Source organism: Wolffia australiana, chromosome 13, assembly GCF_029677425.1.
Source record: "Wolffia australiana isolate 7733 chromosome 13, ASM2967742v1".
Classification (NCBI taxonomy): domain Eukaryota; kingdom Viridiplantae; phylum Streptophyta; class Magnoliopsida; order Alismatales; family Araceae; genus Wolffia; species Wolffia australiana.
The window spans coordinates 7,679,671-7,700,521 of NC_135847.1; the positions used below are offsets into that span (position 1 = coordinate 7,679,671).

At 49.0% G+C, this 20,851-nt stretch overlaps 1 non-coding gene across 1 annotated transcript; it reads left to right on the forward strand.

Moving 5' to 3' along the window:
• The first annotated feature begins 19,635 nt into the window (after positions 1-19,635).
• Positions 19,636-19,741, forward strand: LOC144711551 (small nucleolar RNA R71). The gene has a single exon (XR_013583603.1). It is a non-coding gene; the product is annotated as a small nucleolar RNA R71 (small nucleolar RNA).
• Positions 19,742-20,851: the final 1,110 nt, after the last annotated feature.

The following is a 20,851-nucleotide window of genomic DNA, read 5'->3' on the forward strand; positions in this document are numbered from 1 at the left end:
ATAGTATTATGATAGGACGACCATGGTTATTTGACCATGACACCCAAATTTTTGGATGTGCCAACACTTGCTCATTCGTTTACGGTGGCCGACGACTCATATGGTACCCGTCGACCGAGCAAGTGAACCCATCATTGGTATCCACTCCATCTTCCACCCAGAGTCCTGTGATTACAAATGGATGTATCTTCCGTTGACAATTGGACGAAGATCGAGAGAATGCACCTGTTTGTTTTGCATTAACATTGGTTGTTCCTACTAAGGAACCAGAACTTGATAGTGTAGCCCCCGAGGTCACCCAACTCATGGATGAATTCAGTGAAGTCTTTCCAGACAAACTATCAAACAAGTTACCAGTGATGCATGACATACAACACACAATAGATTTAGTATGGGGAGTATCACTCCCAAATCTACCCCATTATCGGATGGACCCTACCAAGAACAAAGAATTACATCGACAAGTTATGGAGCTCTTAGCCAAGGGGTTAATCCGGGAGAGCCTCAGCCCTTGTGCCGTACCGGCACTACTAGCACCGAAAAAGGATGGAACTTGGTGCATGAGCGGCGATTCTATAGCGATCAACAAGATCACTGTAAAATATCGCTTCCCGATCCCTCGAATTCAAGACTTATTCGATGAGATGGCTGGGGCCACCATCTTCTCCAAGATTGATCTGAAAACTGGATATCGCCAAGTTATAATCCACCCCGGGGACGAATGGAAGACCACTTTCAAAATTAAAGACGGTCTATTTGAATGGAATGTAATGCCTTTTGGGCTATCTAACGCCCCTAGTACTTTCCAGAGATTAATGAATGTGGTACTTCACCCATTAATTGGAAAGTTTGTCGTCTCTTATTTTGATGACATTCTCATTTATAGCTCGAACAGGAATGATTATTTGCTACATGTACGAGACATATGTGTAGCACCCCTTTGGGGAAAAGCTTTATGCTCACCCAAAAAAGTGTAGTTTTTTTACTACGTAAGTATCATTCTTTGGATTCATCTTGTTGGTCAACGGAGTCTAAGCCAACCCAGACAAAGTAGAGGCCATCACCTCATAGCCAAAATTAAAGAACATACACAACATCCGATGCTTTATGGGATTAGCTACCTTCCACCGAAGATTTGTGCCTGGATTCAGTAGTCACTGGCCTAGTTACAGATTTTTTGCTATAGAAAGAGAAGTTCGAATGGACCCCAGCGGCCGATAAGGCCTTCGAACTTGTAAAGAAACTTATGAAGGAGGCACCGGTCCCCAAAATTACCCAACTTCGGTAAGGTATTTGAAGTTGCTTGTGACGCCTTCTGAGTAGGCAATGGAGGAGTCCTATCTCAAGAGGGACATCCAATCGAATATTTTAGTGAAAAACTAAATGACACCCGCAGAAGATATGACAACTATGATCGGGAATTCTCTGCTCTGGTGCAATCGTTACGACATTGGAGCCACTACTTGTTACCAAGGGAATTCATCTTCTACTCAGATCACACTGACCTTAGGCACTTAGGCAATCAACGGAAAGTGCACGAGCGTCATGCCCGGTGGATTGCATATGTATAAGATTATACGTTTGTTATCCTTCATAAAAAGGGGAAGGATAACGCAGTGGCTGATGCCCTAAATAGGTGGGTACTAGTTCTCAACATGATGCGAACCCAAATTTTGGGTTTTGAATAAATTAAAGCTGATTATGAGGACTTTCCTGACTTCGGAACGACACTTCGTGCTCTAAAAGAGAGATCAAGTTCTGAATTACGGGACTGCTATACTTCATACAGATACCTTTTCTATAGAAAGTGGTTATGTATTCCCCGTACATCATTATGTGAATTCCTCATATGGGAAACTCACGCTGGAGACCTTAGTGGTCATTTTGGGGTCAAGAAGACAATCCAAGCCGTAGAATATCAATTTTATTGGCCATCACTAAAAAGAGATGTTGGCAAGATGACCAAACAAAACTCTAGATTATTGATGCGAAACGCTGACGGCCGGGATCGAACGGCGCGTTTCACGTCACAAGAATAGATGATGATATGATATAAATCAGTGTAAGAGATGAAAGGTATATGAATGAGCAGTTAGGAATTAGGAGATAAGAACGATAATTGTGACGGACTCCCAGGGTGAATGATCGGCTGATCAAACTCCCAATGACCCTCAGGTTCACTAGTCGTCTAGTCAAGAGGGGCGTCTGACGGCCCTGGTAAGTTCGGAATTTTAAAAAAGATCGAGTGACAAGCCGTTTACCTCAAGAAATAGGTCCTACTCTCGTCAACAATAGCTATTCCTATTCCGACGTCACTTGAAGAATGGCGGTAGAGGACGCGATAGCGGACAACGGCACTGGAACAGGTAATAATACTGGTTAAGGATGGAGAGGAGACGAGCTGACCTGATGAGCACTTAGTCGTTGGCATCTTCAAATTACGGCGTAGCGACATGCTCCCGGGTGGGATATGGTATGCCGGCGTCCGGCGCGCGCTTAGTGCACGACGCAGAAAAGGGAGTCGAAGGAGACGATCCAAGGTGGCGGCCGAGAACGATGGGCCACCGGCGTCGTGGCTACGGGGGTTTGCAACCCCGAGGGGGACAGAGGAGCACAGTGCTGGGGACTTTCGCGACGCGGTCGTGGGGCCACGGCGCGGCTGCGGGCCTACGGAGCTGAACGCGTCGCGACGCGATCACGGGGCTGCGGTGCGATCGAGTCCTCGCGGTGATACCGCGGTGCCACGGTGCGGCGCGGCCTTGCAAGGGAAGTGCGGGACCGCGGCGCGGCGTGGTTTGGCAGCGCGTCGCGGGCAGCGATTTGCGGAGTGCGACTGCGGGGCCGCGGCGCGCGGCGCGTCTGGCGTGGGATCCACGGGCTGGCAGAGCCGGAGATGTCGAGCGGGATCGAAGAAGGCTGGGCGATGAGGGTTCAAGGCGATGGTCGGACGGGGGGGGGGGGAAGGAAAGGCGAGCAAGAAGATGAGGGTTCAAGAAGAGGCGAGCAAGACGATGGATGGGAGGGAGGCGTTCAAGAAGATGGGGAAGGGGGTGGAGGGGTGGAATGACGGGTTGTGGAGGTCAAGAAATGGATGTTGAACGTTCAAGAAGACGAGGGGGTGAGGGTGGGCGAGGAGGAGGGCCAAGAAATGGGGTAGAAGATGGTCGGGCGAAGGGATGAGAAAGATGATGGTGGAGGAGAGAACCAAGAACCTTGGTGGAGAGGAATCTTGGTGGGTCGCGGGCGATCCTTCGCGGTGGAGGCAGGTGTCCCGATGCAGCGCAGCGCCGTCGCCGTCTCGAACCTTGAGGGCGCCCAGAGTGATCTCGATGGGAGCTCTCTCGATTCGGAGTAATCTCGACGGCACGGTTGAGCACGTCACGCCCGGAGTGATCTCGACGGACAGGATGTGGGCTCTACTCTTCGGAGTGGTCTCGACGAAGAGATGGGGCTAGCCAAACCCCCTACGCTACGACTACGATAAGGGGAAGATTCTTGAAACAATTTCAATTCAAAAAAACTTCCAAGTACTCCCTTGGGCATGCCCTCCCTTTATATAGGGAGGAGGGGTGCCAAGGAGACGTGGGGAGATGTTGAACCGTCATGAGACGTGGTTCGACCTCTCCTTACAAATTCAAAATACAATCTTAAAATAAAATAAAAGACGAGGATGGGCCCTACGATATTGGCCCAATCCCATAATTCGAAATGAAAAGAAATACACATAAGAAAAGCGTAATTGTTCGAACCTACCCGGAGTACTTAAACCCCGGGTTGCGGACGTCGGCACGAGTTGTCCGACGTGGCTTTTGGCGTGTCGTCGTCGGTCGTCCGGCAGGTGTCGTTGTCGTCGTCAGGCTGTCGTCGGCAAGATGGTCCTCCATCATCCTCCCGGGGTGGGAGGAGCTCGACCCCGGCGAGCGAAGCTCCGCAAGGTCCTCCAGCGGCTGCAGCAGGTCCGGTGGAAGTCGTCGCAAGTCGTCCTCGGAGATCCATGTATCATCGGAAGATGGGCGCCCCTGCCAATGGACTAGAAAAGTGCGGCAAACTCGCTCCCCCTTAGCGTTAATTACCTCCTGCAGTACCGTTTCTATCGCGTCGTGCCGTACAAGGGTTGGAAACGGGGAGGTAGCGGGTGAACTCTCACTCTCTTTGCTACTAAGGCTCGACTGGCTGTGAGGCTCGATGATGGGTGGCAAGGGTTGGTAGCGGGATAAGTCACTGACGTTAAACATCGAACTAATCCCCCAAGTTGGCGGGATGCTCACGACATAGGCGTTGTCGTTGATCCGTTGGGCTATCGGGAAAGGCCCCGCGCTACGAGCATGGAGCTTCGTAGCGACCCCATGAGAGTACCTCTCGGGCCTCAATCTGACCAGGACCAGTTCTTCCTCGGAGAACGTCACAGACCTACGACTCTTATCTGCCTTAGACTTATACTGCTCGTTCATAGATGATATGCGTGAATGAATGTCATGATGCATGTTTCTAATATACTCGGCAAATTCTAATGCATTATCTGAAATTCTATGTTCTTCGTGCAATGGTATGAGGTCAAGGGGCCTACGTGGTAGTTGACCATAGATGATCTCGAATGGCGCCTTGCCCGTAGTGCGGTTCACCGAGTAATTGTAAGCAAATTCTGCTCGAGGCAGAACCTGATCCCATGCAGCGACATGGTCGCCACCAATGGATCTCAATAAGTTACCAAGGCTGCGATTCACAACCTCGGTCTGACCATCCGTCTGAGGATGATAGGCTGATGAGAATTTAAGTTGTGTGCCCATGAGAACCCACAACGTCTTCCAAAAGTAACTAGTGAATTTAACGTCTCGGTCAGAGACGATAGTCTTTGGTACGCCATGTAACTTGACGACGTGGTCAAAGAAGAGTCGGGCGATCCTCGATGCATCGAAGGTTTTCGAGCACGGAATGAAATGAGCCATCTTCGAAAAACGATCGACCACGACCATGATGGAGTCGTGACGCCGGATTGTCTTAGGTAACCCTAAGACAAAATCTAAGCTAACATCTTCCCAAGGCTGATCGGGAACTGGAAGGGGAGTATATAACCCGGTATTCTGCTTCGTGAGTTTGGCACGAGAACGCGTAAGGCACCGTGATACGAATCTCCCGACATCTCGCTTGAGAGATGGCCAGTAGAACTTCTCTTCAAGGGCTTGGATGGTCTTCATGACTCCAAAGTGGCCACTTAGCCCTCCCGCGTGGACTTCATGAATCAAGAAGTCTCTGAGAGACGTGCGTGGGATGCATAGTCTCTTCCCGTTGAAGAGATAGCCGTCATCGAGGAAGTAATCTCCCGACCGATTAGGCGAGGCATCTGTGATGGAGGAATAGAGGGATGAGAAATCGGGGCAGTCCGTGTAATCCTCCTTCATCTTTTCAAAACCTAAGACCTGGGTCGTCATGATGCTTAGTACGGTGGGTCGCCGACTAAGGGCGTCGGCGACTACATTGTCCTTGCCCTTCTTGTGGCGGATGACGAAGGTGAAGTCTTGTAGGTAAGCGATCCACCGTGCGTGGCGATCGCTGACCTTCTTCTGGTTGTGTAAGTGACGTAGAGCTCCGTGATCCGAGAAGAGGACAAATTCCTTTGGCAGTAGGTAGTGGCGCCAGTGGCGCAGTGACTGTACTAAGGCGTAGAACTCCCGATCGTAATTGTCATAACGCTTCCTCGTGTCATTCAGCTTCTCGCTGAAATACTCAATCGGGTGGCCTCGTTGACTAAGGACACCGCCAATGCCAACTCCTGACGCGTTGCAGGCGACCTCGAAGACTTCACTGAAATCCGGTAATTTCAGGACCGGGGCCTCCGTCATGAGTTTCTTCAGAAGTTCAAAAGCCTGGTCGGCCATGCTGGTCCACTCGAATTTGTCGCTCTTGAGGATGTCCGTAATGGGGACGGTGATGCCTCTAAAACCTGGTATGAAACGTCGATAAAATGTCGCCAATCCGATGAAGCTCCGTACATTGTGTATGCTCTTCAGCTTAGGCCACGCGACTATGGCCTCGACTTTGGCTGGGTCGACGGTCACTCCTTGTGCTGATAGGATAAAACCGAGGAAGGAGACCTCGGTCGTGAAGAATGAGCACTTCTTTGGGTGTGCGTATAACTTCTCATGACGTAGTGACTCGCACACGTGCCTAAGGTGCTGGGCGTGCTCCGTCCTAGTCTTACTATAGACTAGGATGTCGTCAAAATAGACGACGACAAATCGTCCGATGAATGGCCTAAGCACCTCATTCATCAATCTCTGGAAGGTGCTTGGTGCATTGGACAACCCAAAGGGCATCACATTCCACTCAAATAGTCCAGCTTTGATCTTGAATGCCGTCTTCCACTCGTCTCCTGGTCGGATTCGGACCTGATGATAGCCACTCCGTAAGTCTATCTTGGAGAAGATAGACGCGCCGACCATCTCGTCGAATAAATCCTGTACTCGCGGGATCGGAAAACGGTACTTTATCGTGATTTTGTTGATGGCCCATGAGTCACAACACATCCTCCAAGTGCCATCCTTCTTGGGAGCGAGCAGTGCCGGAACGGCGCAAGGGCTGAGGCTCTCCCTGATCAGGCCCTTCGCTAGGAGCTCCTTCACCTGCGAATATAACTCCTCGTACTTAACCGGATCCATCCGGTAGTGTGGCAGGTTTTGGAGGGTAGCTCCGGGAACTAAATCAATGGCATGCTGGATATGTCGGAGAGGTGGGAGCTCGCTAGGGAGCTCGGCCGGAAACACATCACCATACTCCTGAAGGAGTTGGACGACTTCCGAGGGCGGAACGTCATGATCTGGCATGGTGGGTCCGTCGGCTAAGGCGACTGCATAACAAACCGGTGGCGGGTCGTCGCCGTCCTCCAGCTCCCGTTGGAAGATCAAGCCATTGGTGACAATGGCAGTAGGAGTGGGGCACGGGGCCGCGGGTGCCGATCGCGTGGGTAACGAGGGTATCCACACCGAGGGATACCAAGCGAGTCGGCGTCCACCGTAGATGAACGAGCAAGTGTTCGCTCGTCCGGATTGCTGCACGTCGTGGTCAAATAGCCACGGTCTGCCCAAGATGATGCTACCAATTTTCATTGGTAGGACGTCGCATAGGACCCTCTCGTCGTAAGTACTCATCTTCAGCGGCACATAGCATTGCATCTTGACCGGTATGGTCGATGCGTCAATCCACGAAACCTGGTACGACGTCAGATGAGGAATCAAGGGTAATCCTAGGCGGGTCTCCGTATCCTCTGAAATCCCGTTGATGCAGCTCCCACTGTCGACCATCAGTTTGTAGGTACGTCCTCCAATCTTGACGTATGTGTGAAAGATCGACGTTCGCTGCGCAACGTCGACTGGTTGAGTAGCCACAGTGGTAGCGGAGGAAGTGGAACCCACTCGCGGTGTGCTAGTGGATCCTCTAATCTCTCGAGTGTCCACGGTGGCGACGGGGTAGGTAGCGGTAGGAGCGATCGGCGTGATCTTGATGTACCCTAGGGGATCATCCAGCTCATCACCATCGAGGTCATCGCCCGGATACTCGTCGACCTCAAGGTCATCATCCTGTTGGTCTTCGGCGGGTTGCCCATGCATGTCCATAATCATAAGTGACGGGCAATCACTACGTCGGTGTCCGAACCCCTTGCACTTAAAGCACTACATGGGCTCTCTAGGGGCGTTCGGAGCTCGAGCCGTAGATAGGGCCGACGAGGTGGCTGGTGTCGGTACTGGGGCGGTAGTTGGCGCGGCCGGTGCGGTTGGAGTCGGGGTGGTACTGGTCGTCCTGGGCACAGATCCCGAGTTCTGAGTCCAAGTGGTGCATGACGGGGCTGCTGAGATCGCTGATGATGCTGGTCGAGGAGTAGGTAGCGCGGCGGCGGTGATACTCTCGGTGCTAAACTCGTTGCTTTCAACGAGACTGTACGCTAAGTCGACCGTAGCCGGGTTCTGTTCCAAGACTCGGGTGCCCAAGTCCTGCCGTAACCCGTGAATAAAGAAGGCGATCTGGATTTGTGGGCTGTCCACAAATTTGCATCACATTCTGTACTCCTCGAACTCTACGATGTACTCGGAGACCTTGCGTTTTCCTTGACGCAAGTTCATCCAACACAGCATCAGGTGCGTCATGTACAGCTTAGGGACGTATTTGTCCGTAAGCTTACGTGACATCTCAGCCCAAGTCAAGGGCGGATCTCGGCGCTGTCGTGCGGCTTCCTTCTCGTTCTTCCAAAAGATTTTGGCCTGCCCTCCAAGCCGTGCTTCGGCCTACTCAACACATAGATCGTCGTCCATCTTGTACCACTGGAAGTAACTCTCCAAGTCCGACTCCCAATCAGTGTAATCTTTTGGGTTTCGGGACCCATCGAAAATGGGGACTTCCAAGCGGACGCTCTTCTGTATCATCCCCCGGTGTGCCTCACGTCGTCGTTCATGCTCATCATAGTGACGGCGCGTAGGAAGGTGGCGGGGAGCACCTCGGGGATGATCATAGTCATATTGATCCTCATAACGGTAGTCATCTCGTCGAGGCGGGGCAGGTCGGTGTCATCTCTCATCGTGGTACTCATCACGATGGTGGTGTCTCGGGGGAGATGCATATCGTGGTGGGTATCCATCATCCCGATGATGTGGATGATCAGGATATCGGGGATATCGATGATCATCATCCGGGTATGGGTCTCGTCGAGGTAGTGGGTCATACTCGGGGCCGTGCCTCGATGGAGCTCGGGGAGGATCTGGGGCATCCCGGTAACTATCCGGCACGTGGACGGGTGCGACACTATGGTGCGGTGGATAGGCGGAGCTACCACTGTAAGCGACGGCGTCTGGACGTCGGACGGGTGGTGGGTCCTGCGGACTCCCCGGGCGGGATGAGTAATGAAGTGCATTGCGCACTGGGATGCGGTTGGGGTTGTGGGCCCCAACGACACGAGGGTCGCGCTGCTATCTGCCGTGGCCTCCTACGGGATAAGCGCGCCTATCCTGAGGATAGGGATAATCATCATGATGTCCGGGGTCTCGCCTCTCATCCGGTAGTGGGGAGCGGCGTCAGTCGCTGCGGTGATCATCATAACCCTGGACTGGGCTTCTCCGGCGGTCTCCACGGTAGTGATCCCTAGGTGGGGATCGTCGGCGGTCCACTCGTTTCTCCGGGTAGGCGTAGGCAGTCGGTGGTGCCTCGGGATAACGCGGCGGCTGCTCCTGGACGGGAGGGTCCCTCATGGGAGCCTTACCCGGTCGTTGGTTCACCTCACGAGCCATGGGCTCGTCATAATTGATGCGAAACGACGACGGCCGGGATCGAGCGGCACGTTTCGCGTCACAGGAGAAGATGATGCTATGTGGTGAAATGATGTTCAAAAATAATGCGCGTATGGACGAGCGATACAAGACATCAACAGATAACAACGTGGATTGGGACGATCACCCTAGAAGAACGATCCGTAGATCAAACTCCCAATGACCCTCGGAATCTACTAGACGTCTAGACGAGAGGGGCGTCCAACGGCCCTGTCAAGTTCGGAATTTAAGCGGTCAGAAGACAGTCCGTTTACCTCAAGAAAGCTCCTATTCTCGTCGATGGTGGTTAATCCTATTTCTGGCGATTCTTTCGTGGCGCCGAGGCAGGGGACGCGATAGCGGGAGACGGCACTGCAAGAAGTAATAATACTGGTTTTAAGACGGAGAGGAGATGAGGATTTGACCTTAGGATCGCTGAGTCCGTGGCGTATCGGGGGCGAGCGATGAGTTGACGGGCCGAAAAACCAGTGGAAGCGAAGTGATATCCGACTCGCCCGGGAGGCCGACGGGAGGCGATGCGGGGACGTGAGAATTCGTGTCAGGGCGTGGTTACGTCACGGTGCCACTCTTCGGCGAGTAACTTGACGAGGGCTCAGGCTGGTGCCGGCGCCGAGCAAGGAGCCGGGTGCGCGACCAGTCCGTCGGATAGCGGAACCCGTGGGTCAGCGGCCCCGTGGCGCGGGTAGGAGGGTCGTGGCCGCGGGTTCAAGGGGAGCCGCGGGTGGAACCGGTGGAGATCAGGGCGGCCGCACGCGTTGGGGCAGTGGCTCCGCGAGCGCGGTGGCGCGAGGACGACGGTGCGGTGGCGCGAGGACGACGGTGCGGTGGCGCGAGGACGACAGTGCGGTGGCGCGAGGACGGCGGTGCGGTGGCGCGAGGACGGCCGTTCCGCGAGCGGGGCGGGTGGCCGTGCGGCACGATCGCGGGCGGCGTGCGGCAAGATCACGGGCGGTCGTGGCGGCAAGACCGCTGGCGGCGCGGACTGCGCGGGATGTTGGCGAGGCTGCGTAGGGGTTTGGCGGGGTTCGGGAAAGATCGTGGATGGGGTGAGGTTGGAGAAGGTCAAGAAGATGGCGGAGCAATGGGTGGGGAATCAAGAAGGTCGGAACTAGGTGGTGGCAGGGGTAAAGGGGCGGTGGCAGTGTAGGAGAGGAAGGAGGGGAGATCGATGGTTGACAAACAAGAAGGATGAGAGAGATATCCCGATGCAGCACAGCGCCTTCGCTTTCTTGAATCTTGAAGGCACCCAGAGTGATCTCAATGGGCACACTCTTGATTCTTGATTGCAACGGCTTCTTGAAATTCTTGACGTACCGGAGTGATCTCGACGGTACGGTTGAACACGCGACGCCCAGAGTGATCTCGACGGACGCCGCGAGGGCTCTACTCTCCGGAGTGATCTCAACGAAGAGGTGGGGCTAGCCAAACCCCCTACGCTACGCTACGATAAGGGGGAAGATCTCTGAAAAGACTTTTCAATTTCAAAAACTTCCAAGTAGTCCCTTGGGCATGCCCTCCCCTTATATAGGGAGGAGGGGTGCCAAGGAGACGTGGGGAGAGGTGGAACCGTTGCAAGACGTGGTTCGACCTCTCCTTACAAAATGAAAATACAAACTGTAAAATAAAGAGAGACGAGGATGGGCCCTACGATATTGGCCCAATCCCATAATTCGAAATACAAAGAAAGACACATAGAGAGAAAACATAAATCTTGCAAACCTACCCGGAGTACTTAAACCCCAGGTTGCGGACGTCGGCGCGAGCTGTCCGATGGGGCTGCTGGCGTGTCGTCGTCGGGCGTCCCACAGATGTTGGTGTCGTCGTCTGGCTGTCGTCATCCGGATGGTCCTCCATCAATAATGCTCAATCGCCGTGACCCTACGGATAGGGACAGCAACGGAGGAATGCGGTCTACAGAAGATCAGTGCGCTGCGGGTGCTGGTTCAGCTCCGTCGTTCGAGTCCCGAGGGGCGGGACCTCGAGATAGGGGAGGAGGAACATATGCCTCCTCCGGATCCAGGGGTTCATCTAGTGACTGTTCGCTAAAGGGATTCTCGAGGCGAGGATCCCCCATGACGGGATCGTATTCACGATCCTCGTCTCTATCAAGGTATTCGATGTCCCGACATTGGGCTCGCATGCGAACCATTCTATGATCAACCATTCACGTCGTAAAAATGTTCTAGGGGTGTGCACGTGATGGATGAGATGCTATGATGTGTAATATGCGAATGGATTATCAAAGTATGATGTGCGCAATATATCAAAGCGTAAAAAATATCCAACCGACCCTGTTAAGCAAGAGCTAACACGACCGGCTCTGATACCAATATGATGCGAAACGCTGATGGCCGGGATCGAACGGCGCGTTTCACGTCACAACAATAGATGATGATATGATATAAATCAGTGTAAGAGATGAAAGGTATATGAATGAGCAGTTAGGAATTAGGAGATAAGAACGATAATTGTGACGGACTCCCAGGGTGAATGATCGGCTGATCAAACTCCCAATGACCCTCAGGTTCACTAGTCGTCTAGTCAAGAGGGGCGTCTAACGGCCCTGGTAAGTTCGGAATTTCAAAAAAGATCGAGTGACAAGCCGTTTACCTCAAGAAATAGGTCCTACTCTCGTCAACAGTAGCTATTCCTATTCCGACGTCACTTGAAGAATGGCGGCAGAGGACGCGATAGCGGACGACGGCACTGGAACAGGTAATAATACTGGTTAAGTATGGAGAGGAGACGAGCTGACCTGATGAGCACTTAGTCGTTGGCATCTTCAAATTATGGCGTAGCAACGTGCTCCCGGGTGGGATATGGTCTGCCGGCGTCCGGCGCGCGCTTAGTGCACGACGCAGAAAAGGAAGTCGAAGGAGACGATCCAAGGTGGCGGCCGAGAACGATGGGTGATAGGCTCAATTTTACTGTGTTTTTTACTGGTTATTTATCAGTAACATGTGTGAGGATTAAGCTTATTCAACGAATTTATAAACCTCACAAGTTAGGGCGAGTGAGGGTCGATCCACAGGGAGCAAAAGAAAACAGCAGGAAATTCCTTTTCAGTCAATAGATATGTTACTTTTCCACTTTACAGAAGTATTTAATCCTGCTAAATAATCTTCAGGGAAACTCACAGAACCGTTCCTTAATTTTTAATTCAGCAAAGAAAATCTCTCTTATCTTATCTTAATTATGTTAAAGTGCAACTTAATCAAGCCGTCTAGATAGAATTTCTCAGTAGACAGATCCTTTGCCCTTTGGGGCAAGGGATCGAACACCTTGCGTGCAGGGATAACCTGCGCGCACGGTGTTGCGTGCTTGGCGGCCTCCTGCGCGCTGACTATGCGCAGCGCGGCGCTGCCTGCGCATCGGATGCCTGCACGCAATCGCGCGTGCTGCGCGCTGCGTGCTGCGCGCGGCTGCGTGCTGCATGCGGCTGTGCGCAGAGTGCGCCGCCGCGTGCGGCTGCGCGAGGTTGCGTGCTGTGCGCCGCAGTGCGGCCAGCGGCCGCGCGCGCCGCGCTGCACTCGGCTGCGTGCCGCGCGTGCTGCACTCGCTGCGTGCTGCGTGCTGCACTCGGCTGCGTGCTGCACTCGGCTGCGTTCTGCGTGCGCTACTGCGCGTCAGGCGCACAGCGCTGCTCTGTACGCCGGTGCCGCAGCGCGGCCGCATGCTGCGCGGTGCTACGTCTTGGCTGTGCGGCTGAGCGGCTTTGCTGCACACGCGCTCCGCTCGTGCGGCTGCTGCTGCACGCTGCTTGTGCAAAAACCAAAGGAGTTCTGTTCTTTTGGAAGATTTGGGGAAGACGATTTGAACAAAAAAAGAACAAAGTTTAAACTGAAATCAAATCTGAAACGAAACAATCCTCTGTTGGAAAACATTGGAAGATCTTGTGACTCTTCCAACCCAACCAAAATTGTCTGAGAAGAGAGGGATTACAGGGCTGAAGCTTGAGATTTCCCACGCCGGGTGTCACGCCCTGCGGCGAGGCGTGGTTCTTCAATCCAAGCTATCTTCAGTCTGTTCTTCCTCTCCAACTCCAAAAGCTCATCAGCTCCTGGAGGGTGCAGAAATCCTCTTCTCCAAGCCTTAGTTTCCTTAGAGAAAATTCTGAACAACCTGGCCTCCTCTCTCAAGAGAGTATTTATAGGGTTTCTCTTAAGTCATGCACAGGGGCATTTTCGTAATTTTTGCCACTTCGAATTTTTGCCCGCTTCTCTTGATCCTCCTCTCTTCCTTGATCTTCTTAACCTGTTTCTGAATGTTCACTAGCCATAAAATGTTAAATATATTCCACTTGATTCAAAGAATCAAGTCGGGTTAGTAATTTCATAAAACAATATATATATGCATGAACTTAGCATGAATTCACAAGATAATTGTGATGAATTTAAGCTTGAGAACTTGATTATTTGATGACATATTTGAGAGTCATCAAACACCCCCCAACTTAGATCATTACTAGTCCCTTAGTAATGACATGCAGGTGAGAATAAAAGATGATCTCAAGGTGAATTTTGACTTCCGATAACTTTGATTCATGCTCTTCTCAAGGAGTATTTTCAGCAATTAAAATTGACCAGCGTAGAAGAATTTTAGGATCTATCTCAGCCTTAAACCTCAACTAAGTGCACATGATCTATGGAGTACATATAGTAAGTACATAGTATATGGAATAAGATCGAGTTAACACCCCAAGCGCACTACTGAACGAGGCGTAGAGAGTGGTATTAATGCTAGGTCAATACTATGGCTATAGTAGCATTGGCTCAAACACATGGGAGACAGCTTTTCCACCTTTATTTTATTTGGCATTTGCTACTTGTTGGTCATTTTTTATGACAATCAACTTTAGTGCTATGATGCAAGCTTTTGCTTGTTTATGCGCAGTGCAGCTTTCACTTGATAGTTTGGTGGCGCTTATCCACTACCCATGTGCCGTCCTTAGTAGACCGGCAGCTTATTCCCCCGACGAAGTTATGTATCCTTCATGGGTCAGGGAGCTTCACTCACGTCATAATAATACTGCCAATGAGCTAACACTAACCCTACTCTCCACTATAGCTAAAAATTTTCGTGCATGTAAGTGCTAACTCAACCCGAAGTGGATGGTGAGGTGAGAGAAGTATAATGGTAATAGATATGACTGTCGTGGTATGGATCGTAGTGCACCTAGCTAGGCTTACTTCACCTAGGATTCCCTAGCTGGCCACTCTTGCATTTCTACCCTTTTGAAAAGAATCGAATTATCATGCATATCATTGGACAATCATCTCCTAAGATCATCAAATATCCATGGTTTGTGAATGCAAAAACGAAAAAAATTTCATGGATAATCCATGTAAATGTACTCCCCTCCCCCCCTCAATAAAAGGCATGTTCCTACATGACAAATCGTAATTGAGAGGAAGGAGAAAGGAATACCAAACCATGGAAGGAAGGGCGGCGATCAGCATGCGTGTTGTCCAGTGACGTGTTAGGTGGGCGTGGATCGGAGTGGCTGCACACGAGAACAGAAACAAAAACGCAGAAACAAAAACAAAACAAGGAAAATAACCAAGCATAGAGAATAGGAAATGTAGTAAAAACAAAAGCTAATCGGATCATGAGCTATCATGCGATGGCTTTTCTAACGTAATATTCATGGGGCTGTGAAGATCTTCTTCTTCTAAGTAGGGTTTGAGCCGTTGCCCGTTCACAGTGAATCGTCTTTGAGATGTAGGATCTAAAATTGTGACGGCTCCATTCTCAAAAACCTGCTGAACAAGGAAGGGACCATCCCATCGCGTTTTCAATTTACCTGGAAAGAGTTTTAGTCTAGAGTTGTACAGCCATACTTTTTGATTCTCCACAAAGATTCTTCTCCTCAAGCTCTTGTCATGAAACATCTTCATCTTGGCTTTATAAATCTTCGAATTCTCATAAGCCTCATTTCTTAACTCTTCCAACTCATTCAATTGAAGAAGTCTATGCTTGCCGGCTCTATCCAAATCTAGGTTGAGTTTTCTAATAGCCCAAAGGGCCTTGTGTTCTAACTCAAGTGGTAGGTGACAAGCTTTGCCAAAGATAAGGCGGAAGGGAGACATGCCGAGAGGGGTTTTGTAAGCTGTCCTATAAGCCCATAATGCCTCGTCGAGCTTCCTAGACCAATCTTTCCCATCTGGACGCACTATTTTCCTCAAAATTTTCTTAACCTCCCGATTGCATAATTCCACTTGGCCATTCGCTTGGGGGTGATAAGGGGTAGTGACTCGATGATGAACACCAAATTTCTTGAGGAGGTTCCTAAAGTTGTAATTTGTAAAGTGTGATCCTCCGTCACTAATGATCGCTCGTGGGCATCCATATCTATAAAAAATATGTTTCTCAATAAAATTAGTCACTACCTTGCTGTCATTGGTTTTTGAGGGGATGGCCTCCACCCATTTGGAGACATAATCGACAGCCATCAATATATATTCATACCCATTTGAACTAGGAAAAGGTCCCATAAAATCTATTCCCCATAAATCAAATATTTCTACTTCTAGAATGGGTTGTAGAGGCATTCTATCTTTCCTACTTATGTTGATGGATGCTTGGCATGATAAACATGTGTTATAAAACTTTTGAGCGTCTTGAAATAACGTAGGCCAAAAAAAACCAGATTCAACAATTTTATGTGCGGTTACCTTAGCGGAGTAATGTCCTCCTCCAGGTTTGGAATGGCAGAATTCCAATATGCTCCTTTGCTCGCTCTCGGGGACGCACCGCCTCAAAATTTGATCTTGGCCTTGATGGAATAGCTCCGGGTCTTCCCAAAAGTAAAATCTTGCATCTTTAAGCAGCTTCTTCCTCTCGTGAGACGTCCAACCTGTTGGAATTTGTCCTGAAACCAAGAAATTGACAATATGCGCATACCAAGGAAGCGATGCTCCTTGTGCGGTTAGGACATGTTCATCCGGAAATGCATCGTTTATTAACGCAGGTTGGGTGTTTAAAATTCGAGAGAGGTGATCTGCTACTACGTTTTCACATCCTCGCTTGTCCTTAATCTCCAAATCAAATTCTTGTAAAAGTAACACCCATCTAATCAACCTAGGTTTTGCCTCCTTCTTTGCTAATAAATATCTAATAGCTGCATGATCAGAAAAAACAGTAATTTTACTTCCTAACAAATAAGACCTAAATTTTTCTAATGCAAAAATAATAGCCAGTAGTTCCTTTTCAATCGTAGAATAATTCAGCTGTGCATCCACTAATGTTCTACTGGCGTAGTAGATGACCACGGGTTTCTTGTCAATTCGCTGGCCTAACACTGCACCTACTGCAAAATCAGAAGCATCACACATTAGTTCAAAAGGAAGGGTCCAATCGGGCCCTTGCAAGATAGGTGCATTTACTAAAGCTTCTTTTAATTTATCAAATGCATTCTTAGCCTCTAGTGTTAGTTCAAAATCATTATTTTAAGACGATAAAAGGTTTGTAAGCGGTTTAGAAATTTTAGCAAAATCAAGGATAAAACGCCTATAGAAACCCGCGTGGCCGAGGAAACCCCTAAGGGTTTTTAGGTTGGTTGGAGGTGGAAGGCTCTGGATGACCTCGATCTTGGCCTTGTCCACTTCCAAGCCACGGCTGCTTACCATGTGGCCCAGCACTACTCCCTCCTGCACCATGAAATGAGATTTTTCCCAACTTAGTACGAGGTTCGACTCAATGCACCTCTTCAATACTTTGGTGAGGCTAAGGAGGCAGTTTTCAAATGTGGATCCAAATACAGAAAAATTATCCATAAATATTTCTAAGCACTCCCCCACTAGATCGGAGAAGAGTGCATTCATGCATCGTTGGAATGTGGCGGGCGCATTACATAGCCCGAAAGGCATACGCCTAAAGGCATATGTCCCTATAGGACTCGTGAAGGTCGTCTTCTCTTGGTCCTCAGGATGGATATTCACTTGGTTATATCCTGAATAACCATCAAGAAAACAGAAATAATGCGGCCCCGATAATTTTTCTAGTATTTGATCCATGAAGGGTAATGGGTAATGATCCTTCTTGGTAGCTTTGTTCAATTTCCGATAGTCAATGCACACCCTCCACCCAGTGGTTAGCCTCTTCTGCACTTCTTCTCCTTTATCATTCAGCTCAACAGTCACTCCTGACTTCTTAGGAACCATATGTATCGGGCTGATCCATCTACTATCGGAAATCGCATAGATGGCGCCGGCATTAAGCCACTTGAGAATTTCCTTTTCGAGGACTTCTCTCATGTGGGGATTCAACCTCCTCTGATGTTCTCTACAGGGTCTAGCTGCATCTTCTAGAAATATCCTGTGCTCACAAATTGAAGATGGAATTCCTTTGATGTCATCAAAAGTCCACCCTATGGCCGATTTATGCTCTTTAAGCACTTTGAGTAAGCTCTCTTCTTGTGTTGGAGTGAGGGATGAAGATATAATCACAGGTAAACTTTCTGTATAGTCTAAATAGGCATACTTGAGGGTAGAGGGAAGTGGTTTAAGTTCTAGGTGAGCTTTTACTTCTGCAGAGTCTAAGAGTTCATCATCTAGCTCTCTACTTTCTATGTTGGATAGGTACTCCTTCACTCTTCCCTCTTCTCCTTCATTTTCTGTGCAGAATCTGAGCTCTTCATTGCTCCCTAAGGGGCACTTCATCATCCTAGAAATGTCAAGTTGAACTCTTTCCTTCCCTATCTTAAACTCGACAGTCCCCTTTTCCCAGTCCATGGTAGTCCTAGTCATCACTAAAAATGGTCTTCCTAGAATGATAGGAGCCAAGCTAAAGTCTCCTGAAATTTTTACATCAGTTACTATGAAATCGACAGGAATTTCACAATTTTCTACAGTGATAGTGACATCAGTCAATCGTCCCTCAGGTTGCCTGACCGTTCCGTCGGCTAAGAGTAAGTCCATATGGATCTCTTCAAGCTCCCCGAAGCCGTATTCCTCATACAATGCTGTCGGAATGATGCTGATGCTTGCTCCTGTGTCTAACAAGACTTTTGAAAAAGTCTTTCCTCCTATGTCACAAGTGATAAAAGGGGCACCAGGATCCCTCTTTTTTATAGGTATGTCATTTAAAATGCTAGAGGCATTTTCGGAAAGTTTAACAACTTCCCTACTCGTTCTATTTGTGCAAGAGTCCTTAAGATATTTCTTAAGTGATGGTGCACACCTAAGCATGTCTTCCATAGTGACTGTCATTGTGGCCTTCCTAAAGTTCTCCAACAACCTGTTTTCATAATCAAGGACAGGTTTCTTTCTCGTTAGGGCGGAGGGGTAAGGTATGTGTTGCCCACTTGTGGAAGGTAAGGGTTCATCGCCGTCGGGAAGATCCTCTCCTTCATGCTCCCTTGACTCATCTTTCTTCCTAGCATTTTCTACAGAATACCTATAGGGATCCTGAAGTTCCTTTCCATTCCTCAATCTTGAGGCTGCCACAACTTCAGGATCCAATTCATCCATTTCCTCATGGCTAGAATGTTGAACTTGATGCAAATTGCATGGATTGATGACGGATTTCGTAGGAAAACGTTGAGATGTGCAAGTGTTTTCTACAAGGATACCTTGGGACTCAGAGGGTGGCCTGAAACTCTCAAGCAGTTTCCTCATTTGCTCTTGTGACTCCAGCCTTTGTTTAGTCTGGAACTCCATCATCACCTGCATTCGCATCTCCATTTCCACCCGCAACTTTTGGTTTTGCTTTTCGATCATATCTGAAATGACGGGTGTTAATGTAGAGAAATCAGGTTGATTTTGAGATGAAACCTGATACTGTTGTGGAGGCCTGTGCTGGAATTGTTGTCTCTACTGGAACGGGGGTTGAGCTGCCGGCTTGTTTCCTTGGTGGAAGGCCTCTCCGTTTTGGAAATTTGGCCGCTTTTGACCTGCCCACGATTGTTGCGGCTGGTTGAAGGCCTTCACCTCTTCTTCCATGGCTTGGCAGGCTCCATCTTCATGTTCCCTGCTAAAACAGAGAGAGCAGATCTTAGCTTTAATGATGGGAGAGTTACCTAGGAAGACATTCTTCAAGGTAGAGGTGAGCTCCTCCAATTTCTGGTTGGTCTCCCTTAGGCCCGCTTGTAGCTCTCCCTCCTTGGCGTTGACCTGCAGAACTCCTGCTCTCTTGGGCTGCACATTCCTACCATTCTGATTGGCTCCAATCTCCTGCAAATCAGTTTCTGCGACTCTCTTCAAAATATCAAAAACTTCGTCCTCATATGCAATATAGAACGTTCCACTCGTAGCGAGATTTACTTTGTTTTTCATAAAATCAGAGAGAGACTCATAAAATATTTGGGCTAATTGACATTGTTCAATGCCATGGTGAGGACACTTCCTCAACAAATCATTGAATCTCTCCCATGACTCACTAAAAGCTTCTCCATCATGAGGATGGAAATTATGAATTTCCCTTCTATAGAAATTCGTTTTGGAGAGAGGGTAGAATTTCTGCATAAATTTTCCTTGCATCTCATCCCATGAGTTAAAGGTGATTCCTAAATTACGATACCAAGAAAATGCTTTGTCTTTTAAAGTTAGAGGAAAATATTTCATTTTTAAAATTTCTGTAGAAATTCCTGGAACATTTTGAGATGAACACCTAATATGGAAGTCATCAAGAAATTCTAAGGGATTCTGAGCAGGCAGTCCATTAAATTCAGGTAAGGAATGAATTAATGCGTTGTCATATCGAAAGGCGATACCGTCACCGATGTTCAGATTTACATCAGTTTGACGTAGGCTTCCCGACGGTGTCGACCTGTCAAGCATGGTCCTTCTCCTCTCATGCTGCTGATGAATCTCTTCAGCCATATTTTCCTGCTGGATTTCAGGTTCTGTAACTGTGGAATCTGGAGAGGTGTCTCTAATGTCTTTCTCTGCAGATTTTTCACCAGCTCCTGAACGTGTTACTACCATAAATCTTCAACAAATGGTTAGAATAACAATAAGCTGAGGATTGTTAAGTCCTGCAGCTCTAGGAGAATCAACAAAAAAAATGACTATAGATTTGCAAAAAATGACTGTAGGTTCAGAGAATTGACTAAAGATTTGAAAAATTTGACTGTAGATTCAGGAAAATGAAAGTTCCTACTATAATACCGTGCTCCCCGGCAACGGCGCCAGTTGATAGGCTCAATTTTACTGTGTTTTTTACTGGTTATTTATCAGTAACATGTGTGAGGATTAAGCTTATTCAACGAATTTATAAACCTCACAAGTTAGGGCGAGTGAGGGTCGATCCACAGGGAGCAAAAGAAAACAGCAGGAAATTCCTTTTCAGTCAATAGATATGTTACTTTTCCACTTTACAGAAGTATTTAATCCTGCTAAATAATCTTCAGGGAAACTCACAGAACCGTTCCTTAATTTTTAATTCAGCAAAGAAAATCTCTCTTATCTTATCTTAATTATGTTAAAGTGCAACTTAATCAAGCCGTCTAGATAGAATTTCTCAGTAGGCAGATCCTTTGCCCTTTGGGGCAAGGGATCGAACACCTTGCGTGCAGGGATAACCTGCGCGACGGTGTTGCG